At 37.2% G+C, this 25,379-nt stretch overlaps 1 protein-coding gene and 1 long non-coding RNA gene across 4 annotated transcripts in view; both read left to right on the top strand.

Annotated features, from left to right (window-relative positions):
* The first annotated feature begins 57 nt into the window (after positions 1 to 57).
* LOC122145628 lies at positions 58 to 12,989 on the top strand. Its single transcript, XR_006160442.1, has 2 exons — positions 58 to 322; positions 12,399 to 12,989. It is a non-coding gene; the product is annotated as an uncharacterized LOC122145628 (long non-coding RNA).
* Positions 12,990 to 16,000: 3,011 nt separating this feature from the next.
* Positions 16,001 to 25,379, top strand: part of LOC109066693 (D-glucuronyl C5-epimerase B) — a 38,952-nt gene continuing 29,573 nt past the window's right edge. For 2 of the 3 annotated variants that reach the window (XM_042760166.1, XM_042760167.1), the window contains exon 1: positions 16,001 to 16,192. The gene's annotated coding sequence lies outside the window, so the exon portion shown is untranslated. The remainder of the gene's footprint in view (positions 16,193 to 25,379) is intronic. The other variant, XM_042760164.1, reaches the window with a different exon arrangement.

A 25,379-nucleotide genomic window follows, 5' to 3' on the forward strand; every position in this document is an offset into this window, starting at 1 on the left:
GTCGATCACAAACTGGGTGGGGTTACAGAAACTGTTAGGTTGATCCGGCGAATCCGTTTTAGGGTGACATCTATGCGATAAAATCATCTGAACTGTCGAAGGCGCAGAGACTAAACAGGGGTATGGTAGTTATTTTAGTTTAGAGTGGGTTTATCCACACTTAGACCAGGGTATAGGAGTTATAGGACTACAGAGACATTTTGAAACAGGCTGCCGCGTTGGTTACAATTAATGCAACGGTCGTGTAAGCGAGGGCTGTACACGTGTTAAATATTTTGTCAAACTGCTGCTTTCTGTCTCGAAGCACATAGTTCCCTGGCAGGTAAGTACAGTCACTTTGTACTGATGGATTGGTAGACCGTCAGGAAAACACGACCCCTCCCCCTTTTGGAGGGAACACACGGTGGCGTCTACTGAGGCTCTCTGCGCTAAAACCTTTCTTTCTTTCCTAGTTTACGCAGTAAACACGGGATTTTTCTCACTGCATCTCACAAAAATGGGCTTTCGTGCAGTGAGAGTTTTAAATGAGCTATATAAACGCTTATATGTAAATATGATTTAAAGAGATAAAGCGTAATATTTCAGCGTGAACCAAGGGACGTTGCCTAACAAGATGCACTGGACAGAACATATACAAGCGTGATATCTACAAAGCGAAATACGATATAGATCCCCGTAGTTTAATTATTCCAAACGAGCCCCGCTACGGCAGAGCCCATAAGTTACCGCTAGCCACTGGTCTTATTAATAAAAACAAGTTTGTCACATGCACTTGACTGCCACATCGCACACTCCAACCACGGGCCCACGCTTTTTCCTAAAGTTCAAACCAGCCAATCGTATTTCAGGGGGAGCATTCACTTCCGCTTCTCGCTTTGACTATTGTTGGTATTGAGGGGGTAAAAAAACAAGGTCACCTGACTGTGCCCGGCGCCATCTTTACTCGCAAAATACAACACATTCAAATCATTATAATACCATTTATTGACTTTTAAAACGAACAAAAAGCAATAGACTTTACCTATATTTGATGTCATGTCTGTGTGTCGCTCCGCTACCGCTTAGAAAAAACTGTAGAGCAACTGCTTGGCGCATGATTGTTTTCACAAGTGCACCGGCTGGGTTGTTTGTTGAGAGAGAGCTCATTTCACTGGCGACTCTGTCGTTTTACAACGTTATTTCGAAATCACTTCACACCAGGACATTTTGCCCTTGAAGAAAACAGAAAAAAAAATCTTCTTCTCTTGATCTGGCCACTGACGCCAACCCGCGCAATCGGGCTATTCTCAAGCCCTTTTGATTGTACTTGCGCATTAGTTGAGACCATTTTTCCTCTGGGTGTGTCTCACTCGTTGTCTGAACGCCCTTGCTAGCAGTACTGCATCAACTGTGTGTGGATTGCATTGCAGAGTGCGTGCACGATGTGCGCAGAGCCAAATCGTATTCGCACGCTTTGTGGCACACAGTCGCTCCTTTTCACATCACCGACGGCTAACTTTTGTGCGTGAATGGCGAGGAACGTCATCAGGACAGAAACGTAGAAAATGAGCGAACGTGCACGAACATGTTTGCTCATGCAAGCCAGAAATCATATTCAGGACACTGTTTCTTGCGCGGAAGACTTTATCGTTTTGACAGTGACAATGAAAACCGCGTGCATCATGTGACTCGCCCCAGAAGGGTTAGATATTTGAATAAAAGGTGTTTGGAAAAACGTGGGGTTGTTTTAAGAGGACAGATGGATTGAGGAGCATTTGCAACCATCTACCATAATGCTAAAAGTGTGGTGCACAGGGTCAGCTCGTGACATGTTCAATCATCAACCTTGATCATTCATGTCAGTGTCACTTTACAACAGTGCTTTTCTTTTTATCACCATCTTCGTTACACGAGATCAGTTATTTGTGTCAGAGCAGAGGCATTTACTGCGTTTTTACAAAACTGGAGTGCCACGTGTCAAGTTTTTTATATATATATTTTTGTCACAGCAGCACTGCACATGCACAAATGTAATTAAAAAGTTCAGACAACAGTGCAAATCAATAGGGCAGAACCCCTGTTTTCTAAATAATGTCACAAATGTGTAGTTCTTGCCACTCACTGTACTGTTTGAGTAATACATAGGCCTACTTCATGATACAATAATGATAATAATCAAATTATTTACCATTTATCCAGTTTATATATATATATAATTTTTTTTATTTATTTTTTTAAACGCATGACCATCATGCATTTCCCACTAAACTGCTCTACATTCACATATGTACCATGGTTGTTGATTTGACTAATGTTTCAGGGGGTTTCTGAACTGAACTGGGGCGGGGACTGTAAATAAAGAAACTGTAGTTAAGATCTGACTAGTTTTCTAAATGACATCCTAACTGAAAATGTTTCTGTAATGCCCCATATATATTATTTTGACTGTGTTCGCAGTGTTTTCACAACTGGTGAAAGACTTCCTACTACCTTTTATTAGTGATCCCATTAACTCTTGAGGCCTTAGCTACCTGCTAAATCCTGCCTATGTTGTTTGTGCATTTTTGATGTTTTGCTCTTTGTTAAGAAACACTGGAGGAGAACATACTAGTGCTGGGCAACGATTTATTGCATCTAAAATAAAAGATTTTGTTTACATAGTATATGTGTGTGTACTATGTATAGTTATTATGTATACATAAAGACACATGTATGTATATATTTAAGAAAAAAAAATTGTGTATATATAATATAAATTATATGACCATAAATATATACATGTAAATATTTTCTAAATATATACCGTATGTGTGTGTATTAATAAATATACACACTACACACATATATTACCATATATTATGTAAACAATAACTTTTATTTTGTATGCGATTAATCGCAATTAATCATTGCCCAGCACTAGAACATACATGTAAATGGAGAGATTTGAAGAGTATTCAGTACAGGCTAGTGAGGATGTATAAATTCAGGGGCCGTTTAAGCATACTTTAGGAGAAGCTGCTTTTTGTACCAACTGGAGTCACTTTATGATTTGAAGCATTTCCTGGATTGAGGGTTTTGACGGTAATCTCGTCTCCACACTTCATCCCTTTTGTGTCATGCATTGCATTGATAGATGGCAGCTTACAGCCAGTGCTGTGAGAATGCATGCAAAATTAAAGCAGGAAACATTTGCATGGAGAACATGCTGTTTTACACTCTGTGAAGGTGGTCTCATGATGGAGTTATGACACTGGCCTATGGAAACATGATTGTCTCAACAATAGCTATGTATCAATAATTTAATGTAATGAGATATGCATTTGCATAAATACATATAACAACTTGATACAGCACAAGGCCACTAATCTTGACTTTCGTAGACTTTTGAAGTGTGCTGTTGAGGGCTCACTTTGATCATTTAAGATCCACTAAACACCATTATTCAGAAAAAAATATGGGCGGAAGGAAGACAGAGAACTAAATGCTGAGCCATGTGTTAGGTTGTTTAACTATCTTTGTCAACATGTCCAAAGGTTGCATTCTCCTGAAACACCACTAGATGACAGCCTTTCATAGGCTGAAAGCTACAGCTTGGCGAACACAATATTATTGCTGCTTTAGATTAGGACTAATGGATAAATCATGAAAATACATAGATTTTTTTCTTTCTTTTTCTAATTCATGTTTTTATAACCGATTTTCATTAAAATACACAAAATGTATAGAGGCCGCTTTCTTTAAGGAACTTGTTCATTACTATAAGTAGACTACTTATGAGGATTAATCTAAAAAGGATTATGCATTTGGGTCTAAGAAAATGGAGCACATTCTTTCAGTGACCACTGAATTGATTATAACCTTTCATTATTAATACGGTTATTTGTTTTATTTTCTTTTTTCTAAAATAATAATAATAAACTTTATTATATCGTTTCTCAGAAAGTACATTTAAAACACCGATGGCATATTGCTGCCATCTACTGGTTCATTAGTTAAACAACAAACAAACACAATCACCTAAATATGAAATATTCACTACAGTTGACCTTACTAATATAGAGTACTGTAAAGAGTGATTTTCATTTTCCCATTTTTACAAGACAATACCCATTTGTCTAATAGATCTTTTTTAAAAAAAAAAATTTAGCACACACAAAAGTACAGTCACATGATGGCACATTTCCTGTTACATCATACATACAGCTAAGTACGACCTCCAACCTTAGAAATATATTTTTATTGACTACATTTATACTTTATTGGGTCATCATTGCAGTAAAATATTTTGACCACAAGATGGCAATCTAAGAAAACACATTACCAGTCTTTAGGGAAAGTATGAATACTGCTAGTGAGGCCTGTATTCAGGACTCATAGATTCTGCTGCTCTCAGCTGTCATTATTTAGAGCTGAATAGTCCCAGGGGCATCTACTGTTAGAAAATGAGAATCATTACAAACACTTGATCCATTACAAATGATCCAAATGATTTATCTCTTATTTATTTATATCAGAGGCTATTTATATTTATTATTTTATGTTTTTTTTTTTCATTCAAATAATCCTATAGCAAAACTCTGTTAATTCTGAATATATAGAAATAGAAATAATAGTTAGACTATTACATTTTTCAGATATTTATGCTGATATAATATGTAATAAAATCAGAAAAAAAGGTACAAAAGCTGTCATTGGGGCTGTACCCTTTCTAAATGTACTTGTATGTACCATTTAGGTACAAATTACAAATATGTATATTTTAGAGACCAATATGTGTTTGTCAGATGAAGCAATCTGAAATAAACCCCTGCATTCATTATTAATGTTAATAGACTCTAGGATCAGATCTAAGATGGAGATTGTAATTTGATAGCCACTTAGAGGGTATGGATATCCTGCTCTACAAAAGATTTATAGACCATGTGGCTGAATCAAATTATGCCATCTCATTGTAACATTACAAGTGGCACAAGATAGTTTCATGGCTTGGAAGGGCCATGATTTAGATTTTAGGAATTGTTATGAATGCACAACCTTTATGGCTTTCCAAGGGTTGAAATCTGCATTACTAAAAAAAAAAAAAAAAAACGTTAACTATTATAGTCTACCTGCATGCAAACAAACATTCTTGTTTTGTGCTCAATAAACCAAATATGACCATATGGCTTTATAATGACATGAGTATGAGTAAATAATGACAGGATTCAACACCACATGTTCAGAGAACAAACATAACAACGTTTACACACAGATGCACTGCAATGATTCAGAAACTTTCCATGATTCACTTACATGGCGACAAGTCTAGAACATGCCCACATCTTTTTTTTTTCTTTTTTTTTCTTGAGCACAGATAATAAGACAATATTGATTGTATGTAGTTTATATCATGTTAATTTCTAAAATTATTTGTGATTATGTGGTGCATTTTATTTTGTGATAAAATGTGTCATGTTGTGTATCATTAACAGTGCAGCTCTCAGTCCATCTTCTCAAACATTCATGAAGATTCCTCTAGTCTGTCCAACAGGATCATAAGATGTTGTCTTCAACTGTTCTGTTTCCTCCCCCACAATCTTTGAAATGTCATCTATCATCTTCTTTCTTTAAATTTTCAGTTTCAGTTTTAATGTGCTTTATTATCATGACATAATTGCGCATTTGTATTGCCAAAGCTTTTGCAACTTACAAAGTGGCATAGAAAGCAACACCAAGAATGGTGCAAAACAATGTACATAAGTTTGGAAAACTATCAAAAGACGAAATGTACTAGTTTTGTATCCACTTTCCAAAGCCTCAGAGTCACTTGTCTGTTAGCAAGTGCTGTCATTCATCTGTTGGAGAGACTGGGGCAGAAAGCTGTGATGGCTCGCTGTGTCTAATAACCATATAAGACTGATCTACACAACTGCTCTCTCATTCAGATTGCTTGCACATCATTTTGTAGGATTCCCCAGTGTCTTGTGTATTCTAACACTGCTGTTGTGCATTAGACCTACTCTTTATCTTTATGTACTTAACAGGCAAATAATATATAAGATGAGGGAAGTTGCTCCACTTAAGTACTACTTACCAGTACCTAGGGCAAGAAGTCCGCACGGCAAAGCTGATACACATTGTTGAAATAACATCATGTATTTTTTTTCTTCAAAGTGTCATTAAAATACTAAATCAATATTTTAAATTGTATTTTGACAATTTATTTGAATAACTGAATAACCGATGACAAACAAATCAGAATGCCAGCAAAAGAGATCTGAGAGTAAAATGTATTATTTATATTTTAAATTTATATTTTATATTTATATTGTTATGAGGTCCACATATATAAGACTTTTATACAGACATATTAATACATTTAATTGACCATATTTTAAATGAAGATGTGTCATAATAGCAACACTATGAATGCAAACTGAATTAGCCTGAAATGTATCTAATTCATGGAAATACTGATAATAGCCCCATTAATTACAATTATTACATTTTAAAGCATGCCTAAACCAGGGGTGCTATCCCAATTTACCCCAAGGGTCTACTTTGTACTTTTTCCTTCAAAATAAAAAATAGAATTTTTACTCCATAATTCTAAAAAATGCCCACAGATCCCCCTTTAACAAATTGGCACTACAAAACTTTGATGTTCAACATAATGTAATATCATAGATCATTGTTTTTCAGAGACACAAAATTAGAACAATTAACCTCAAAACAGTCTCGTCTGACTAGTTTTATTTATGATCTTTTAGTTTTGAAAGAGTCCAGTCTGCTTACTCTGTATCAAACTGAATTCTCTTGTACCCCCCCCCCCCCCAAATCTTTGTCTCTCTCACTCTATTCTCTTTCCTAATATCTCTCTCTTTATTCGTGTTATATGACTCCATCCTCTAGCTTGTAGATAATCACATTGTAGTGCAGCAGTGGCTTCATAATTGTATATTTACTGTCTGCAATACACCACACTGGTGCCAGAAGAACATGAACCAGACAGACAGTAACTTTGGGTTCTATAAATGGAAATCTGCCACACGGTATGAGATATTTTGTAAGTGTGACTCCTGCTATTTGGTCATCAAGTGATAAAGATGGTGGACTGATTTTAATTCACAATTTAAGAATTCACATTTAAACGGAGGCCAGTGCAAGCTTGTTCAGAGGATAACCCAAGGCTGAACACAATCGTAGAAAACAAAGGAAAAGGTGATATTACCCGCTAATAGTACAAACCATCCCATACCGTAATAAATCAGCACTGTCCTCTGAAAGTGTACTAAACTTTCTCCCTGAAGAGAGCTCAAATTCTTTTTTTCTCCTAGGTTTACAACCTGGCTTCTCTCCAATTGCTCCCTTGTCTTCTATAGGCTTCACTATCATGAAAGTCTGATTCACGATTTATGATAAGACAGACTGATTTACTTACAATGACAGTCATTGTGTCCTTGAGCAGGTTCCTGCTGAGAACACCAGCATAAATGGTCACCACAAAATACTTTTAGTTTTAGATACTTGTACAATATAGCCCTATGTAGTGTACATAGTGTCATTCTAACAAAGATAATGGTATTAGCAATATAGGCTTAAGAGTATTTAGTAAAAACATGCTATAAATCAAATATTATATAAAATGCACTGCCTTATGTAGATTCTACATTAATTTAGGGATCTAATATATAAATATATTTATGATTACAAATTTTGCTGTTAAGTGTGATTGTGATGAATCACAGAAACGTGTGCAATTAATTAGTTAAAATGTTTTATTTGATTCACAGCGTAATAAAAAACAATGTTTAATGTTTTTTAAAAGTTCATATAATTTCTCAATGGATGTAGTAAAGCAACTTAGTTAACCAGTTAACTTTTTTTTCTCTCTCTCTCACGATGTTTCCGGTCAATTCTTGGTATTTTGTGATTGTAAGCCTCGTGCTGTTCTATAAGTAAGAGGTAAGGAGAATTTAATTACCAGATTTGCATTATAACTTGATATTGATTTTATTGTTATCAGTGTGGTGTATCTGCAATATGTTTATTATAATATATTGAGCCAGACCCTCACTTTCGCTTGTTTAGAAAGAAACAATGACCAACAAAGTGATCATCTGTGACAGTGATAGATTGTAACAGAAACATTTATGTATAGCTTGCCTATTGTGCATATTCATGTGAAATAAGTTAGCTTGTGGGTTGTTATGGAGCTCTTCTACTTAATGTTTGAAACATATGTCATATGTTTCTTTTCAAAACTGAAAACAGACACTATTAACATTCTATTAAAGGGATAGTTCACCCAAAAATGAAAATTATGTCATTAATGACTCACCCTCATGTCGTTCCAAACCCGTAAGACCTCCGTTCATCTTCGGAACACAGTATAAGATATTTTAGATTTAGTCCGAGAGCTTTCTGTCCCTCCATTGAGAATGTATGTACGGTATACTGTCCACGTCCAGAAAGGTAATAAAAACATCTTCAAAGTAGGGTCAGAGGGTCCGTTAGAATTTTTTGAAGCATCGAATATACATTTTGGTCCAAAAATATAAAAAACTACGACTTTATTCAGCATTGACTTCTCTCCCGGGTCTGTTATGAGCGCGTTCACAGCACTGCAATATCCGGTTCGCGAACGAATCACTCGATGTAACCGGATCTTCTTGAACCAGTTCACCAAATCGAACTGAATCGTTTGAAACGGTTCTGTGCTAATGTTATGAGCTCGGGTAAACCGAAGGCTTGAATCAAGGGCAATCATCGCCAATGAAGTCATTACGTCGAGCGCAAAAGAACTGGTGAATCGTTTTCGGCAACCGGTTTATTGAATCAAACTGTCCGAAAGAACCGGTTCGCGGAAAAGAACAGAACTTCCCATCACTACCGGTGATCCGAAAACCGATGCAACCGATTACTCCGGGATATTGGTTTATTTGAACTCAGAGGGAGTGTCAGCCATGTTAAAAAAGTTAACAGCTTAAGTCATTTGTGGATTAATGCTTATTGTTGACGCGAACCGTTTCAAACGATTCAGTTCGATTTGGTGAACTGGTTCAAGAAGATCCGGTTTCATCGAGTGATTCGTTCGCGAACCGGATATCACTAAACTGCAGTGCTGTGAACACGCTCACAAGAGACCCGGGAGAGAAGTCAATGCTGAATAAAGTCGTAGTTTTTGATATTTTTGGACCAAAATGTATTTTCGATGCTTCAAAAAATTCTAACGGACCCTCTGATGTCACATGGACTACTTTGAAGATGTTTTTATTACCTTTCTGGACGTGGACAGTATACCGTACATACATTCTCAATGGAGGGACAGAAAGCTCTCGGACTAAATCTAAAATATCTTATACTGTGTTCCGAAGATGAACGGAGGTCTCACGGGTTTGGAACGACATGAGGGTGAGTCATTAATGACATAATTTTGATTTTTGGGTGAACTATCCCTTTAATATTCCACAATTCATATTTTAAATCAATACATTTTTTTCTGTCAATAAAGAGTTAAATGAATACTTCTGTATGCTAGAGACATACACAGGTGTTTGTTCCACCCACCTTAAAGGTTCTGTGACACTTAAGGGACAAACTAGAGTGCATTTGCATTTTGAATATGAGCAGAGAATTTGTCCTTGTTATCGTACCTTGCTCTAGGTGACAGTCTTTGAGATGCAGAAAGAAGAAAGAAACAGAGAGCTGATGGCAGACTGAACAATATAATAGATGGATTTGTGAAAAGGCTTGGAAGGGGAACTCATGATGAGAGTAGAAGTAGAATAGATAGACAGCCGAGCTGTCAGACGTATAGACACTGAGGAGAGGATTTAATGAGTATGTTGTGCATGTAGGGGGAGGGATGAGAGAAAGATGGAAATTTGATGAGCAGTAGTGGTCCTGTTGCCACCGTCTTCACAAGCTTCCTCACCCCCAAACCTCTCTTTTTCTCATTCTCCCGCAGCCTTTCTGTGTGTCACCCAGGAGAGGAATGCACATCTGCTTAACAGCAGATATAAACAACCACACACACTGACATTAAGAAAGAGACCCTATAGGGTGAGAAGCTGAAAAAGATCTACAATGTCTTGGATGAATTTCTGTTTCATAGCAGGGTTTTAAATTGATAAAATGTTTATATTTACTGTAAGAAAAAAAATCCTGTTAAATGTAGGCTGTAAAAAATGTCAGCTGTGGTTGCCATGAATTCACCATGAAAACACGGTGGCAATGCTTCGGGTTTTATTGGATTCTATTTTGCCTGAATATTTTACAACTTATAAACTCAGTTTTAAGTGGTATAATGTTAATATACCAATCTACTTGAACTTCCAAAGCTTGCATGTACCTTAAATTGTGCAGAAAACCACAAAGGTGGTAAAATAGTAAGCCATCCAGAGTACACACACAATGGTGACACACGACACTATAATTATGCAAAAAAAAAAGATATAAATAATAAAAAATGTAAAACAAAATAACAAAAATAAGAAGAAACAAAAATACTTAAATACAATTAAAAGGGTAATATGATGTTGCTAAAAAGAACATTATGTTGTGTATTAGGTAATATGTATTTATGTGATTTAAGGATCAAAAAACACATTATTTTCCATATAATATATTGTTTTTCCTCTATGCCTTGGCTTTCTGAAATGCGTCGATTTTTACAAAGCTTATCGTTCTGATCGTATCCTGTGCCTTGTGATTGGCTGAATACCTCAAGCCTGTTACTTAGGGATGGGCGATTCCACTTATTTTGTTTTCGATACGATACCGATATTTTTCAAGGCAGTATCATCGATATCGATACTAATACGATACTTCTGAACTAAACTTTTAAATTATGAAATTTATAAAATTATCAAATTACTAAGAGTAAAATGGGTAATGATAACCACTTAACTTTATGTTTAAAACACATTTTAACATTCAATATGCCTTAATTGTAACTTATTAGGTTATATTTTTGTTTACACGTGGTTCAAATATTTTTTTTGTTTACACATGATTCAAATCTACAAATACTACAGTTGAACTATGGTCACTCACTTTAGTAAAACCATGGTTTATTTTCATAAGGGACTGCCAGTGACAGGCTGTTGCATGCATAAAGTGCAACCTTTTTATTCTGATAGTGTATGATTTCTATCAACATTACAGAACAGAACATGATTAATATTATCTTTCAGCATTCAATTTACATAAATGTAATTGCACAAACTATATAGGCTACAATATCAATTTGTTTATTGTGAAATAACTCGCACATTTTTTTTTTTTCCCCTGTCCTCTGATAAGCATTGTTCAGGGCTGCCGTTCCCAAAAGCTTTAATGCTTTAAAGCTTTAATAAAAAAAGCTTTTTTTATCCAGGCTGGACTATTGCAATGCTCTCTTGGCAGGTCTTCCAGCCAGTTCTATCAAACATTTACAATTAATCCAATGAGCAGAAAAGAATGCATGTCACACCTCTGTTTATCAATTTGCACTGGCTTCCAATAACTGCTCGCATAAAATTCAAGACTTTTAAATGAAATGTTCCCTCCTGGTGGAATGACCTGCCCAACTCAATCCAAGCAGCTGAGTCCTTAGCCATCTTCAAGAATCGGCTAAAACACATATCTTCCATATTTATTTGACCCTCTAACTCTAGCACTCTCTATTCTAAATGTATTCTTAAAAAAAAAAAAAAAAAAACGTCCCTTTTAGAGTTGCACTCTATTCATTTGCTGCATGTTTTCTTAAAAAAAAAAAAAACTAACTAGCTTTCTAATCTTTTTGTATTCTATCTGTTTTCTTTTCATTTATTAAACAATTAACAAAAGCAAAAAAACACCTCTAACACTAGCTTGCTCTATTCTTTTTCTATTCTATCTGTTTTTCTTTTTATTTATTATATTATTTAAAAAGCCATTGCTACGTGTACTGCATTAAGCTAACTGAGACTTGTTATAGCACTTGTACATCATTGCTCTTTTGTTGTTTTTGATTGCTTCCATTGTCCTCATTTGTAAGTCGCTTTGGATAAAAACGTCTGCTAAATGACTAAATGTAAATGTAAATGTAATGTAAATTTGATCACATAGTCTGTTGTTGCTGTTGTCATGGTGATGTCAGTATTGTTTAAGCAGATGTGACCGGTTGCCTAGTGTTCAGCAAACATGTCTCATGAAGTGACCCACAGATGTTTCACCTGCTCACTTTTCTTTAAGGAAACAGTGTGTGTGTGTGTGTGTGTGTGTGTGTGTGTGTGTGTGTGTGTGTGTGTGTGTGTGTGTGTGTGTGTGTGTGTGTGTGTGTGTGGCACACGTGTCCCTATGCTTATTGTCCATATGCAACTGATCATTATACCTTTGACCTACTTATGAGAAATACCCACCAGTTCCTAAAAATAAACATTCTTTTCCATCCTGTCATCATTAAATCCTTTCAGATTGCCATGTTGTCAGCCAGTGTCACATTGGCCTCCTCATGGTGGCGAGATCTCAAGAACAGTGTGACAGTAATAAACAAAGAAATGCAGAGAAGAGGAAAGCAAAAGGAAGAAGAGGCCAGGCGTAGTAAATATTTATGAAGGGGTGCTGATGGTCGCTGGCTGGGTGATGCGGTGCGTTGAAGTACATTAACAAACACAGTAAGCAGTCTGCATGAATCTTTTATATGCTTGGAGGTCAACGACAATAAAAAACAACAACAAAGGATTGCAGCAAGCACACACAGCAACCCTGAAATCAATCAGCTGTCAGCCCCTCACTCTCTCTGCAGACCAACAGGATGTACAAAACTGAAAGCTGTAGCTACAGTATTGTCTAGAACGTCTGAAAGGATGGACCTTATGTTCAAAGCAACACATGTATTCTGAAAGACAAAAATACAATGTGTAAAAGCTGACTTTGGCAAATTTGTGTGGATTATTGCAGTAGTAAAATATATATGAAATAAAATATGTTAACATGTTTACCACACACACACACACACACACAAAGGAGATTAACTAAATCAAAATAAAGTTTTGTGGCTTTCAGTCCATGTGTGTTTTCTAGTTAGTTTCCTTGGTTGTTAATTAGACACCCATCTGTTCTGTTTTTCCCTAACTGCACTTCTCTAGTATGTAAGCCTTGTGTTCCTGTCTGTTTCTTGTCTGTTATTGCTTATCTTATAGTTTTTGTGCCGTGATTTCTCCTGTTATCTTCTAAGTGTTCCTGTTGTATTTATTATTAAAAGACTATTAATTTTGAATTCTCCTGCATTGTGTGCTTTAAATTGCACAACCCTGTTAGAGCTCCTAAAAACTTTATATAGCATTTAAAGGGATAGTCCACCCAAAAATGAAAAAATCTGTTATGATTAACCCTCATGCTGCCTGTATGACTTTTTCCCCTTGGAATATAAAAGAGTTTCGAGAAATGTCTCAGTGTTTCTTTTTTTTCTTTTTCTTTTTTTCCTTTTTTCTTATTTTAAGGGATACAGTGGAAGCCAATGGTAACCAAATTTGTTTGGTTACCAATGTTCTTCAAAATGTAGGAAGAAAATCCTAGTATAGGTTTGAAACAATGTGTGCTAGTAAATGAAAACATAAAAATCTACAATACTCTGGAAATGTCTAATTTTTTCTTCTAGATGTGCTTGAATGTTATTGGATTTATTGCCTTCAATCATTTCTATCCACAACTCTCTCTTTTTCTAAACCGAGGGTTTTCCATTAAGGTGATAATCACAAAAGGACATTGGAGCATCAAAAGGGGCATCATTACTGTCTTAGAGAAAATGAACTGAAGAGCTGCAGTGGACTATAAATTACTGAATATACCTCGAGAACAATGCCATCTTTTGCTCTCAGTGGCTCAGGCCAGCACACACACACACACACATACACACACAGAGAGTGAGATAACATCAGTCATCTTTTTGTATTGAGCATTTCCAAACTGCCTTTTCCCTCTCACTTGTAATTCTTCTGCAGCTGCGGAGGAGCACAGAAACTGCAGTCCCTGAGGATTACTCTGACTGTGGTGACTCAAGAACTGAATGGACCATTTTCCAGACCCAAGACTACCCTTTCTTCTGGATTGTTTTTTGGCATTTAGCAAAATGATAGAGGGAAATAGATTTCATAGTCAAATTTCAGAATATGCATTCTACGTAATTTGCAGCTGTGGTTAGAGTCTGACAGGTGAAAAAGCCATGGACTAGAAAGCATTCTTTGTCAATCTAGTTCATAAACAAACAAACAAAAAATATATATACATTTTTATATTATTATAAAAGTTTAATATTATTTTACATCAGTAAAATGACGGAAAGTAGAACAATAGCCCAAGGCATTTATTTGTAGTAGCTAGGATGACATCATGTCTAACTAAATCAACTGAACACAGATATAAAAAGACTAAAAGACTTCCATTCTTCCCAGAGAGAGCTGTCAAGATAAAAGATTTGGCTTTAAAAGTTGTTCTAAAGGCTTTTTTCCCCCTTAGCTTTGGCATATTTTAAATGGAGGTAGTTAATTCAACATCACAGCACTGTGTGCTGGAACAGTGTGTGGGTGCATAATCACAAGCATTTTGTGACTGTTGGCGCAGCTTGACATGTTTTTGCTGGGGAACTCATGAGGGTCATGGGGCTGGTCATTAGGATTGCTTCCAGATGGATCGTGGGTAGTAATGCAGTACAGTGGCGGTGCACATGATCATTGTCATGCTCCTTCACTCTGCAAACTGACTCATTGTGTTAATCTGTGCACCACACACACATGTTAGGAAGAGAGACGTCAGTGCCTCTAATAATGAGTCTCAAAGTCAAACTTTTCACAGAGGCAGCAGTTAAAAACAAAAAACAAATGCTGACTTGAAGCATGAAAACTTACATTCGCTTGTAGATGTTAAAATGTGCTTATCAAAGGTTTATTTTTACCATTCAATACCATTCTCTGTCAACAGCATTTGAGGAGCAACGTTCATTATTAAATGCCATTGACTTGTTGAATGTTGTCTTGAAACTGGAATATTCCTAAAATGTAATAAATATTGCCATAGTATATTCACAATAGCCTACGTCATTAGCTTAATTATTACCAAGAGCTTTAACCAGGCAGGACACACACAGATACACATAGCTTCAAAAATGGCGGTACCCAAATTGCTAAACTAATTTGTCCGATAATTTTGTTGGTTATGGCTCGATAACTGGCTTGATTATGGCTCGATAACTCTTTTGTTTTAACACATAGTTTTTTTTTTTTTTTTTTTGCTTCTTCTTCCCTTAGCCTATACTATATACACTATATACATATATACCTATATACACATTTTACTTATCCATTTATTTCCCTTTTCCTTCTATTACTTTTATTTCTATTTTATTCTCTTATTTTTATACTCTTTTTGTCTTAACCTGTTAATCCGCACCCAGACACTGGCGTCCTGAAATGCGAATTTCTCAGGCCTCTAAATTATTAATGTGACCAAAACTTTCCTGAAAACCTGTTGCATAGAATCTATTACATGCTTTCTGCCCTTTGACTGATATGTCATACTTTTTTAGTAAGTAAAAGGCCTTTTTAGTATAATTCTAATAATGTCCACCTTTAGGTTATAGCCTACATGTATCTTTTCACTGTGAATGATTTTTATAAAGTTAACATAATAATAACTTTTTTATTGTTAGTATTTACTGGACTTAAGCAACTTATTGATGATTAGGCTACTCACAAAATGTAAAAAAATAAATAAATAAATAAATAAAAAAAATAAACACATGATAAAATAAGGCTTTTGAGGAATGTTTATTTGTACATCTCTCAATCATCACTGTATTGCATTATGTTTTGCCCAGAGTTGCAGAGCTTTAATAATAAAACTATGGATTTTTCATGGATATCATCTTACTAGACACATTTCTGGGAGATATACAGTGAATACATATATGCATTTTATATATTTAGTCTGTATTTTATATATTTGCTCCTTATTGGACTACGTGTGTTGAGTATGATTGGTCAGTGCAGCGCCGTCGGTAGTGTTGTGATATCGCGATATCTCAGGCATATGTTCTCTCGCTGCAGCGCTGTAGCGGGCAGAGTGTGGGTGCCTGACTGCCAGTGGAGCCATCGTTTCTCTCTCTCTCTTTTTCTCTCAAGCGAAGTGCAGCCTGATATATCGAGGCTGTTTACGTTGTCTTTTAACTTTTGAAGGGCCTGTGGAACAGCGTGCTTGAATGTTTTTAAAGGTGAGTGAATGCTGCTTCTCTGCGTCCCTGCGAGTATGAATCCTTTTGCTCATTCAGTTGCAGTGCTAACATGTCGACAGTGCAGTACGTTACCTTCGAGTTGAGCATCAGGACTGCTAGCAGCTAGTCTCAGTCATTCTTGTTCGTTTATCTCTAAACTGCTTGAAAATCAATAAACGATAAACTCTGGTTCCCATCCCATGCTCGTCCCTTTTGACAGCATGTCCTTTCGACTGTCGGGGAAGTCCCCTAACTAATCAGTGCTAGTGTGGAATAAACAAGAGTTAAAGCTCGTGTGTGTGATGACAGCTCTGATAGAACAACAGAAACCTTTTCTCTCTGTACACGGTCTGTCAGTGTCTGTCTTGTGTGAACGTGCGTGTGGTCGGACTCTCACTGAGGATGAATCTTTGCAGGATCGCCTCCTTTGGGGATAAATTGTTTTGTGTACAAGATACTATTAGATGTATTGATGGGTACGTTTGGTAAGACTATCTGCTTTTCACCGAGTTGACAAAAGTAATGGACTGCTCGGATATGTTATAGTCGCTTTTATTAGCTGAAGTGGTCCTTGGTTTAGAACAGAGATTACATGTTGACTGAGCATATACCTGAAAATGAAATTGACCTCAACAAATGTGTACTTGGTGATATTTTGCTAATTAAAAAATTAGACAATCTATTTGTGTTGGTCAGTTTTGATATTGTGTCGGGTCGCCACAAATAAGTCAATAAATGGAGACACTGTATATATGAGCAATATCACACAAGTAGCTGTGCGATATGGTTGTATATAATCAGCATGGCTGTGATTCGGTCGTAGGTAATCATCACAGCATGCCGATATACAGCCATATTGCACAGCTATGAGTGTGATATTGCATTTATACAACAGCTCGGTAGCATGAGTGTGAAAATACATAACTGAGTGTCTGTAAAAACCCTCTTTGTGTGAACTACTTCCTTCCGCCACAGATTCAAATCTCAAGTTGACAGGTTAACAGCTGAGCCAAAGCAGGGGTACCGTAAAGGGGGGGGGGGGGAGGTTAGGATGATTCCAAGGGCCCAACGAGGGAGAGGTCTATAGCCTGTTATAGTTTGCTTCCACGTTTCATCCTGGAAATGTGAAAATGGTCCATAAAGTGCAAAACCATTTGGTTGAAAGAAGGACTTTCATATCAAGAAACTTTATGAATGGTTCTTTGTGCATCCTTTCAGATTGTCAGTAAATTAGTAGCCAGCACACATTTTTGAGTATGCATGCTCATTTGTGCTTGGCAGACACCTGGACCAGTAACAAATTTGCTGTGGTGTGGGCTTAACATTAGCTAAGTGCTATCTGAAATGACTACATGAGTCGGTTATAGTTTCAGGGATCAGGTGTTCAATGGTCATCATATTTGAGCTGTGTGGAATTGGCATCTGATAGCCTCACTTTCAGAAAACTGTCCAGTCCAGTATAAGGTGAGATTTGTGGAACAATTTTTTTAGTTTTAGTTGCTGTGCTGTCTCAAGAAAGAAACAAATAGCTATTTTGTGCTGCTGTTCTTCAAGTAGAGATCTTCTTCTCTTCTCTGGAATCACTGTTCGAGTGCCGAAGGGTGAATATCTGACTGTTCAAGGCCAATGAGGCACCAAAAAGTCTCAGTTCAGTACTCATGCTCTGTGTGAGAAGTGGATATATGTGCACATGTTTCAGTTGTTTGCACTCAAACAGTCTCTCTCAGACAGTGTGCACATATACTGGCTGCTAACATTTTTGCTGCTAATTGAACACACACAAATGGTTTAAAATCACTTGTTTTTAAACTGCAGTGCTTAAAAATGCATTCAAATGACAAGCTATCGTGACGGCGCAGCATGGAAATGTCATGTGAATATAACTGCAAATTAGACGATAGACCAGTTGGGTTGACAAATTTCTACCGAATTATCGTGTCTACCGTTACAGCACCAACCCTATTTTACTGTAAAATAAAACAATCTAGTATTCAAGAAATATATATATATTTCACAATACAACTTGTACAAACAATATAAACCCCAGGGAGCCCTTATAGCTTCTCTTTTTTTGACAACAGCTGGTCTATTAACACTTCTTAGTACAAATTTGGGAAGTTGGTTGGTGCATGTTGCGTTCCCAGAAATACATTATAAGCAAATCAAACGCAGAATTGATGCAAAGAAAAAACACTGAAACATGAACTGTGCGCACAAGTGTTTTGCTTCACTCTAAAAGACATGGTGCACATATTTTTTTTAATTAGATCACAGCTATCTCAATTTGATAATTACAGCCATATCACAATTTATTTGTATTTTTATTTATCGTGCTGCCCTAATAGGGATAGAGTCAGTTCCTGACTTTGCTAATGTTTCGTCAAACCTGGTAACTATCTGCCTAGACCTGTAAATAAGGTAAACAATTCTCAATGACTCTGTCTCGTTCCACTGTCTCTGATCAGCTTTATCACATGCTGCACATTAGCACTCCAAAGAAATGAAGTTAAAAAATCAAAATCCATTTTCTGACATAAGCGTAACAAGTTGGTCTCCACTGATAAGAAAATACAGACTTCAATTTTCTTCAAAGACGTGATCTCTTACTTACTTGTCTTTTTTATCAACCACTTATTACAAATTATTATAATGGGACTGCTTCAAACGCCATCGTTCAGTTTAATTAAGAGGTATATGATATTTCGTCACACTATTTGTACTGGAAGGGGCATGAGGGAATTCTGGTTGATTTTGGCCAAGGGGGAAATTTGGAGCACAAAAGAGTGTAGTAAGAAAAGAGGGCAAGTAAACTGGCAGGAACTCTGTCTCTTTATGAGGCCTGGTTTTCAAAAGGCCGCTGAGAGTACGTCTGTGTTTAGCTTCTGTGGATGCATTGTTATGAAGGTGGAAGAAGACTTCAGCTGTTCATAAGCGGTATCGGTATCGATAAAATGTAAACGATATCCAACTCTAATAGCAGAGAAAGCATTCAGGCTTTTGTTGACTACTATTAGTAGTACTCAGACGTGAAAAGCCACTATTCACCTGTTATAAAAGTAGTAGTATGTTGATTTAAAAAGGCTTTGTGTGCCATACTTGAGCTGATGGAGTCCGTTATAATGGATGGTTCTCTGTGGTACTGTTGTAAACACATGGCCAAGGCCTCCTGCTGGGACTAATATCAGTCAATTGTGGGAAGTCGGTCCCACTTGGCCCTTGGCTGGACACTTCCTGAGCCCTTGGATACAGGGGCCACTCGTAATTTGGATTACTTGGATGCTCTTGATGACTAGAGAGCTGGCCAAGGAGCAGTGCTGGCGCAGGCCCTCTGCCAGCATAACTAATCCACCGCTGCCCCCCCCCCCCCCCCACAGGCAGGTTTAAAGGAAACATGAGCAAAAGCTTGCTCTACCAAACTGGGACAGAAAATGCTATGTATGTAAAGGTCGCTAATGGATTTCAGGCATCTGAGATCAATAAAACCAGGAGACAGAAAAGGTTTATGGCTTTCTTGTAACCAATATGCTATTCATGTTGCTGGCTTTGAAATTGACGTTTTTCTCAATTGAAGAATAGTAGGTTGTACTTCAGCAGTGTTCATGGTATTGGGCTGGTTTTTGCAGAGTCTCTTTCTGAAAGTGAGAGCAAGCCTGTGTATGTTGGGCACAGACTTTTTTTTAGCTTGAGACTATGAGTCGGAGGATATCATATCAAACATGTCTGATATTTTGAGTTATCAACATAACTTTTAAAAGCCTTTTAAGCTCTGCATGAGGGAGGCCTTTAATGAAGCTGTTTTATGTAGCATTCTTTTTTTTTTTTCAGGTCTGCTTTTTGCTTCTCTTTGAAATGCTGTACTCTGTAGACCATAAATTTGTTGTTCGATTCTTGACTAAACTGTTAGTCTAGGTTTAAGAATTTAAAAAAAAGGTTTTTTTTCCCCCTGTATTTCATCTGCATGTTTTTCTTTTGCTTTCTTCTAACCTAAATAAATAACAACAAAGTTTGTGTGTTGTGAGCTGAACTCACAGAGGGACTGTAGACAGCTTGTCTGTTGTGCTACAGTACACAAGTAAGTGTCATGGTCCATGGGTGTTGGTGGGGGGTTGTTATTTATCCTGGCAGTTGAGCCCCTTGCTGTGTCAGTCGGGGCACCTCCAACACAGTTCAGTTCACAAACGCACACATTCATATTTCATTAATGTCCGACTATCCTAACCTCAACAGTGCAAATCCCACCAGCCCTGTAACAAAGACCTTGGGCCCTGTCTACTCGGGCATCAAGAAATATTTTAATAACAATACAGCCGGTGTTGTTCTTTCTCTTATCTATTGTTTTAGCTGCTGAACGAACAAAGCAAAGGGAAGGGGGTGTTAGGAGGTCCAGTCTAGCAATTATTATTTGGCAAAGCAGCCACCAGCCAGACTTTATAAGTGTGTGCCAGCTTTGTGACATTCTCAGAGTAATAGTAGTGATCAGACTGCACACACTGGGTTCTGATGGAGGAGTTCTCGTTGGCCTGCTATGTTTCCTGCTGTCCAATAAGCTGTCAAGCTATTGACATGACTGTTGGACATGTCACACCCCACCTGCTCTGCTCCACCACCCAGCTGAGATCAGATACAAGCGTCTGGACCCTTCCCAAGCTCTTGATTTTTCAGTCTCTTTAGTGCTCCAGTGAGTTTTCAGTAGCACATGCCTGGTCGAGCTAGTCGAGGTATCGCTGATGGTTGAGTTGATCTGTGAGTTACTGTCACACAGCTGCACAGACCTCTGGCTTTTTGATTAAATTTGCTGTTTTCAAACCAAAATATATCCCTTAAAGGATTCCTGAAGATCCTAAGAGGTTTCTTTTAGGAAAGCATTATACTTTTTCCTCTAGTTTTCAAATTTTTGGCAGAGGCAAGTTGTCCTCAGACCTGCTACAAGTATATACTTTCACTTCATGTCACCTCTCGATAGTTTCCGATTGTGAAGAGAATAAGAATGTGACCTTCTGTGAAAGACAACTCTAGAGCTTTGCCTTGATCTTCAGCAAATATTGTGCTGCTGATTATCTTTACTTCTTAAGAAGTTAAAGTCTATCAAAGGCTTGTCACATGAGATCTTTGGTGTCTCATGACAAGCATGAACCCTTTGATTTCAGTTCTGTAAAGCAATTTTGATGAGCTGGATTTGAAGTTGGCCTGTTTTAACTGAAAGTGCCGTAAAGGATAGTTCTGCCCATACACTGCTGTTGGGGCATTGTCAGTTCAATTTTGTTATTGTACTTTTCTGAATGCATGTTTTCTGAAAGCAGCTGTAGAAAGATCAGTGCTTTAAACCCCCAGTGACAGTAGAAAGAAAAACTGCTTTCATGTCTATATCATCTAAGGAGAAAACACCATGACTGGGAACCCATCCTCTGGTTGATACTTATTTGTCTTTTATAGTTTTAGCCATATCATTAACAGACTTAGTTTTTAACTTCCAGTTAAAAATACTGGAGGAGAGCTTTGAAGTCTCAGTGTTATTGATCTATGACCAAACAATTCTGTAAATTAGCCACTTTACAAAAAATCGGCACCAAAATATTTTAAAGACTACAACAACTGATAGTATTGCTCTAACATTATCTAAGAAATTAGTGCATTAAATAGCCATGATATCAGATTTAGCAGACTAAAAGGGGAAGTTGTGGCCTAATGGTTAGAGAGTTTGATTCCTAACCCTAAGGTTGTGGGTTCGAGTCTTGGGCCGGCAATACCACGACTGAGGTGCCCTTGAGCAAGGCACTGAACCCCCAACTGCTCCCAGGGCACAGCAGCATAAATGGCTGCCCACTGCTCCGGGTGTGTGTTCACGGTGTGTGTGTGTTCACTGCTGTGTGTGTGCACTTTGGATGGCTTAAATGAGCACGAATTCACCATACTTGACTCACCATACTTGGCTGTATGTCACGTCACTTAAAGATATTGATCTGAAATATCTATTTTATCATCTTAAAATGAATAGTCCCTCAGTGTCAGTCATGACATGACTTAAGTCTTATGATAATGCTTTCATGTGAATTCAGGCTTCCTTGTTTCTAAACTTCTATTTATAAAGTTTGGCAGTTAGGCTAAACACACACAATTTTTTCCACAGGGGGAAGTGAGACTTTTTAACAGTGCTTCAGAAGGGCTGTCTGAAAAATCCCTTCAAAGTGCGCAGCTCAGGCGTCTGCACTTATTTGCCCATCTCTCTGCATGCATTTTTAAGCATCCTTTGTGCTGCTTTGGCTCCTTGGACTGATGGAGTGCTTTGAGGTCAAAAGAACTACTATTTATCAGGCCTTCTTTAGTGAAACCTATAGGAGAGTTCTTGAAAAGCACATTTAGCTAACGTTTGAAGCTATGCTTAAATGGATCCCTCTCATAAAAAGTCTGCCTAATCAAAAGAAAAACATCTTATTTTAACATGATTGAATTTACCTCTAAAACAGAACACGCTATGTTTGATATGAATTTTGTGCTGATTTTTATGCTTTCATTTTGTCTTTTAGAAAACAAGACAAAATGTAATGAAGATATTTTGTTGATGCTAAAGACTAACAAATGGTGTTTTACTGAGCATGAATACCTGTCTTGAATGAATACCATATTATTAAACCAGATAATTTACATTTTTGTTTATTTTTAATTTTTGACAGTAAAAAACAATCATAACAATCAAAAATCATCATAATTCACAAAAAAAAAAAAAAAAAAAAAAAAAAAAAGATGGGAGGAAAACAAACTGACACACTGTCGCTGTTATAATGAACCAAATAAGATTTGAGCCCAGTTTCAAGACAAGGAACAGTTGAGTGTAATAAGAACTAAAATAATTTTTCATTCTGTTCCATTTTTGGTCCGTTTTAAGGAACTGAACTGAGTTTGGTTCTTTTAAAACATTGTGTGAAAACATCCTATATGACCTCTTTATAATAAAAGACACTCAAAAAGATACCAGCTACGATGATGAATGGAAATGGTATTTTCTATATTTGAAGATTGCTTTCAAAAATAAGCCTGTCGTCTCTTTCTTTGGCAAGAAACTACGTTGTTGAGAAAACTGAGGATTTTCACCAGGAAGTGTTTTCCAAGTAGACAGCCTTGAAATGAACCCTGCTGTGCATCCTGTCTTCAGAAACACTCAGATACACTGGTATGGAAAGTGTAAACCTTGCAAATACGTTTTTGCGCTCGCTTTGAAGAGGAGCAACAGCTTGGATATCTGTTAATGTGGTGAGTGTCTTGAAATCCCTCTGACTGAAACATGTCATTTCCACAGAAGGCAGGAAGTTAGATTCAGTTCCAGCATTGTACATCAAAAAATGCTCTGTAATCTGGTAAAGCTCTGTGTGGATGCAGGATGATATGACTCATATTGGTGGATGTTTACTTTGCTCTGCTGTGTTTGTGCTCTCCAGTTAAGTGCCCTTAAAGTCTAGCTGAGATTGGTCAGATTTAGGATAATTTTGTGTTCGATTTGTTTTAAAAGAGTCTTATATTGGGCTGTCTTTCTAATTTAAAGTTAAAAGCAGAGTGAGTTGTTGTTTTTTTTAACTTGTTTATTCCAGGTTCAGAGGGGCTGAAGCACATTTCCTGCACTCATGGTGCTATACTGCAGGCACACACATGCTCTCAGAAGCCTGTTGCACCCAGTTAGTTGTCTCTCTCCCTGCAGGCTTGTGTGGAATATTCCAGCCTATGTGGGGGGTGGGGAGTCCAGCGTGATGCTCTCTCACTGGGGAACAGAGTTGTTCACAAGCTCAGTAAGAGGATTTTTGTCCCTGATGACTGCCATGATGCCAGGTAGGAAGCTCAGCAATAAGGGGGTGGGGATGGTGGTGTGTGTGTGTGGGGGGGGGTATTTATATTTAGGTTTAGAAGATGAGCATGGTGGAAAAGAGTCAAATGGCTTCCTCAAATCACCATTTATTGTTGTTTAGCACATTGCTGCTCCAGAGACAAGCACAAAGAAGAAACTGCATTCTGCTTTATGAATCTTCATGAATATTTTGCAGGCATCCCTTGTTAATATCAAGACTAGGCATGGGCCGGTATGAGTTTTTGACAGTATGATAACCTTAAGCAAAAATATCATGGTATCACGGTATTGTTGTTACAGTGACTGGGTAAAAAATAATATATATATTTTTTTTCCCCGCTGGACACAATATATTTTGTTTTTGAGCAACATACAGAATATTAGAAACAGTAGAATTAGTTTATTTTTTTCTTTGATTTGTTTCCTAAAAAGAAAAAAAATAAAGACTGACATCTTTATTTAACCTAAATCTGTAATTACAGTTATTTAATTGTAGTTATGTAATTCAAATACATATCATTTATATCATTTCATATCATTTAGTTATATAATAATAATAATCATACACATAATTTGATTTAATAACCCAGTTTGAAGCAAAAACAGAATGTTCTGACAAGCTTTGTGAAATTATACCACGTAAACTTTTCAGAAGACAGTCAGCTCCCTTCAGAAACACATTCATAAAAAAAACAAAATCAATATTGAGGATTTTCTTCCAATAGTTCATGCATCATGAACAGTGAGTGATCTGCCTGCTACAGTATTTTTTTCTGTGCGTCTGTCTTCAGCGTCTCTGGTCTGTGTTTACGGGCGTTTACAGACTTCATATTTTCACATAAATTACATTTTGGAAAATGATTGCATTGCAACGCAGTTTGTGCAAGTCCAGAATAGAGAGTTGCAATAAGGCAAAAAACGTCCGGTTGCCGATCGCATAAAGGCAAAATACTTCGGCCGTCTGCGAACCGTCGACATTACGTTATTTTCGTCATCAAGAGGGCTCGCTGGCAGCCGCGCACCCTTTAGCACTGCGCATGTGTCTAGCTCATCCCTCCGCGTTCATTTGCGGTTGAGTATACTTTTGAAAGCTGTGCGGACGCGGCTGTGCACAAGACGGAAAGGAACGGTGAATGTGAAGTGTACCCGGGCCTTAAGTTTGGCCATCCTACACACACGTGTGACTGACCGCTCGCTCGCGCCAACAGGAGGAGGGGTCAGTGTTACTCTCTACACTGCACTCAGCCTGAGGGATTCCTACTCTTTCAGTCTTTGAGGAGACATGGAAAACAGCACATACTGCAGGAATGGTATAATGGAAAATATTAGTGGTTTTGATACTGTATACCTTGA

The sequence above is a fragment of the Cyprinus carpio genome, chromosome A7, assembly GCF_018340385.1.
Source record: "Cyprinus carpio isolate SPL01 chromosome A7, ASM1834038v1, whole genome shotgun sequence".
Taxonomy (NCBI): Eukaryota; Metazoa; Chordata; class Actinopteri; order Cypriniformes; family Cyprinidae; genus Cyprinus; species Cyprinus carpio.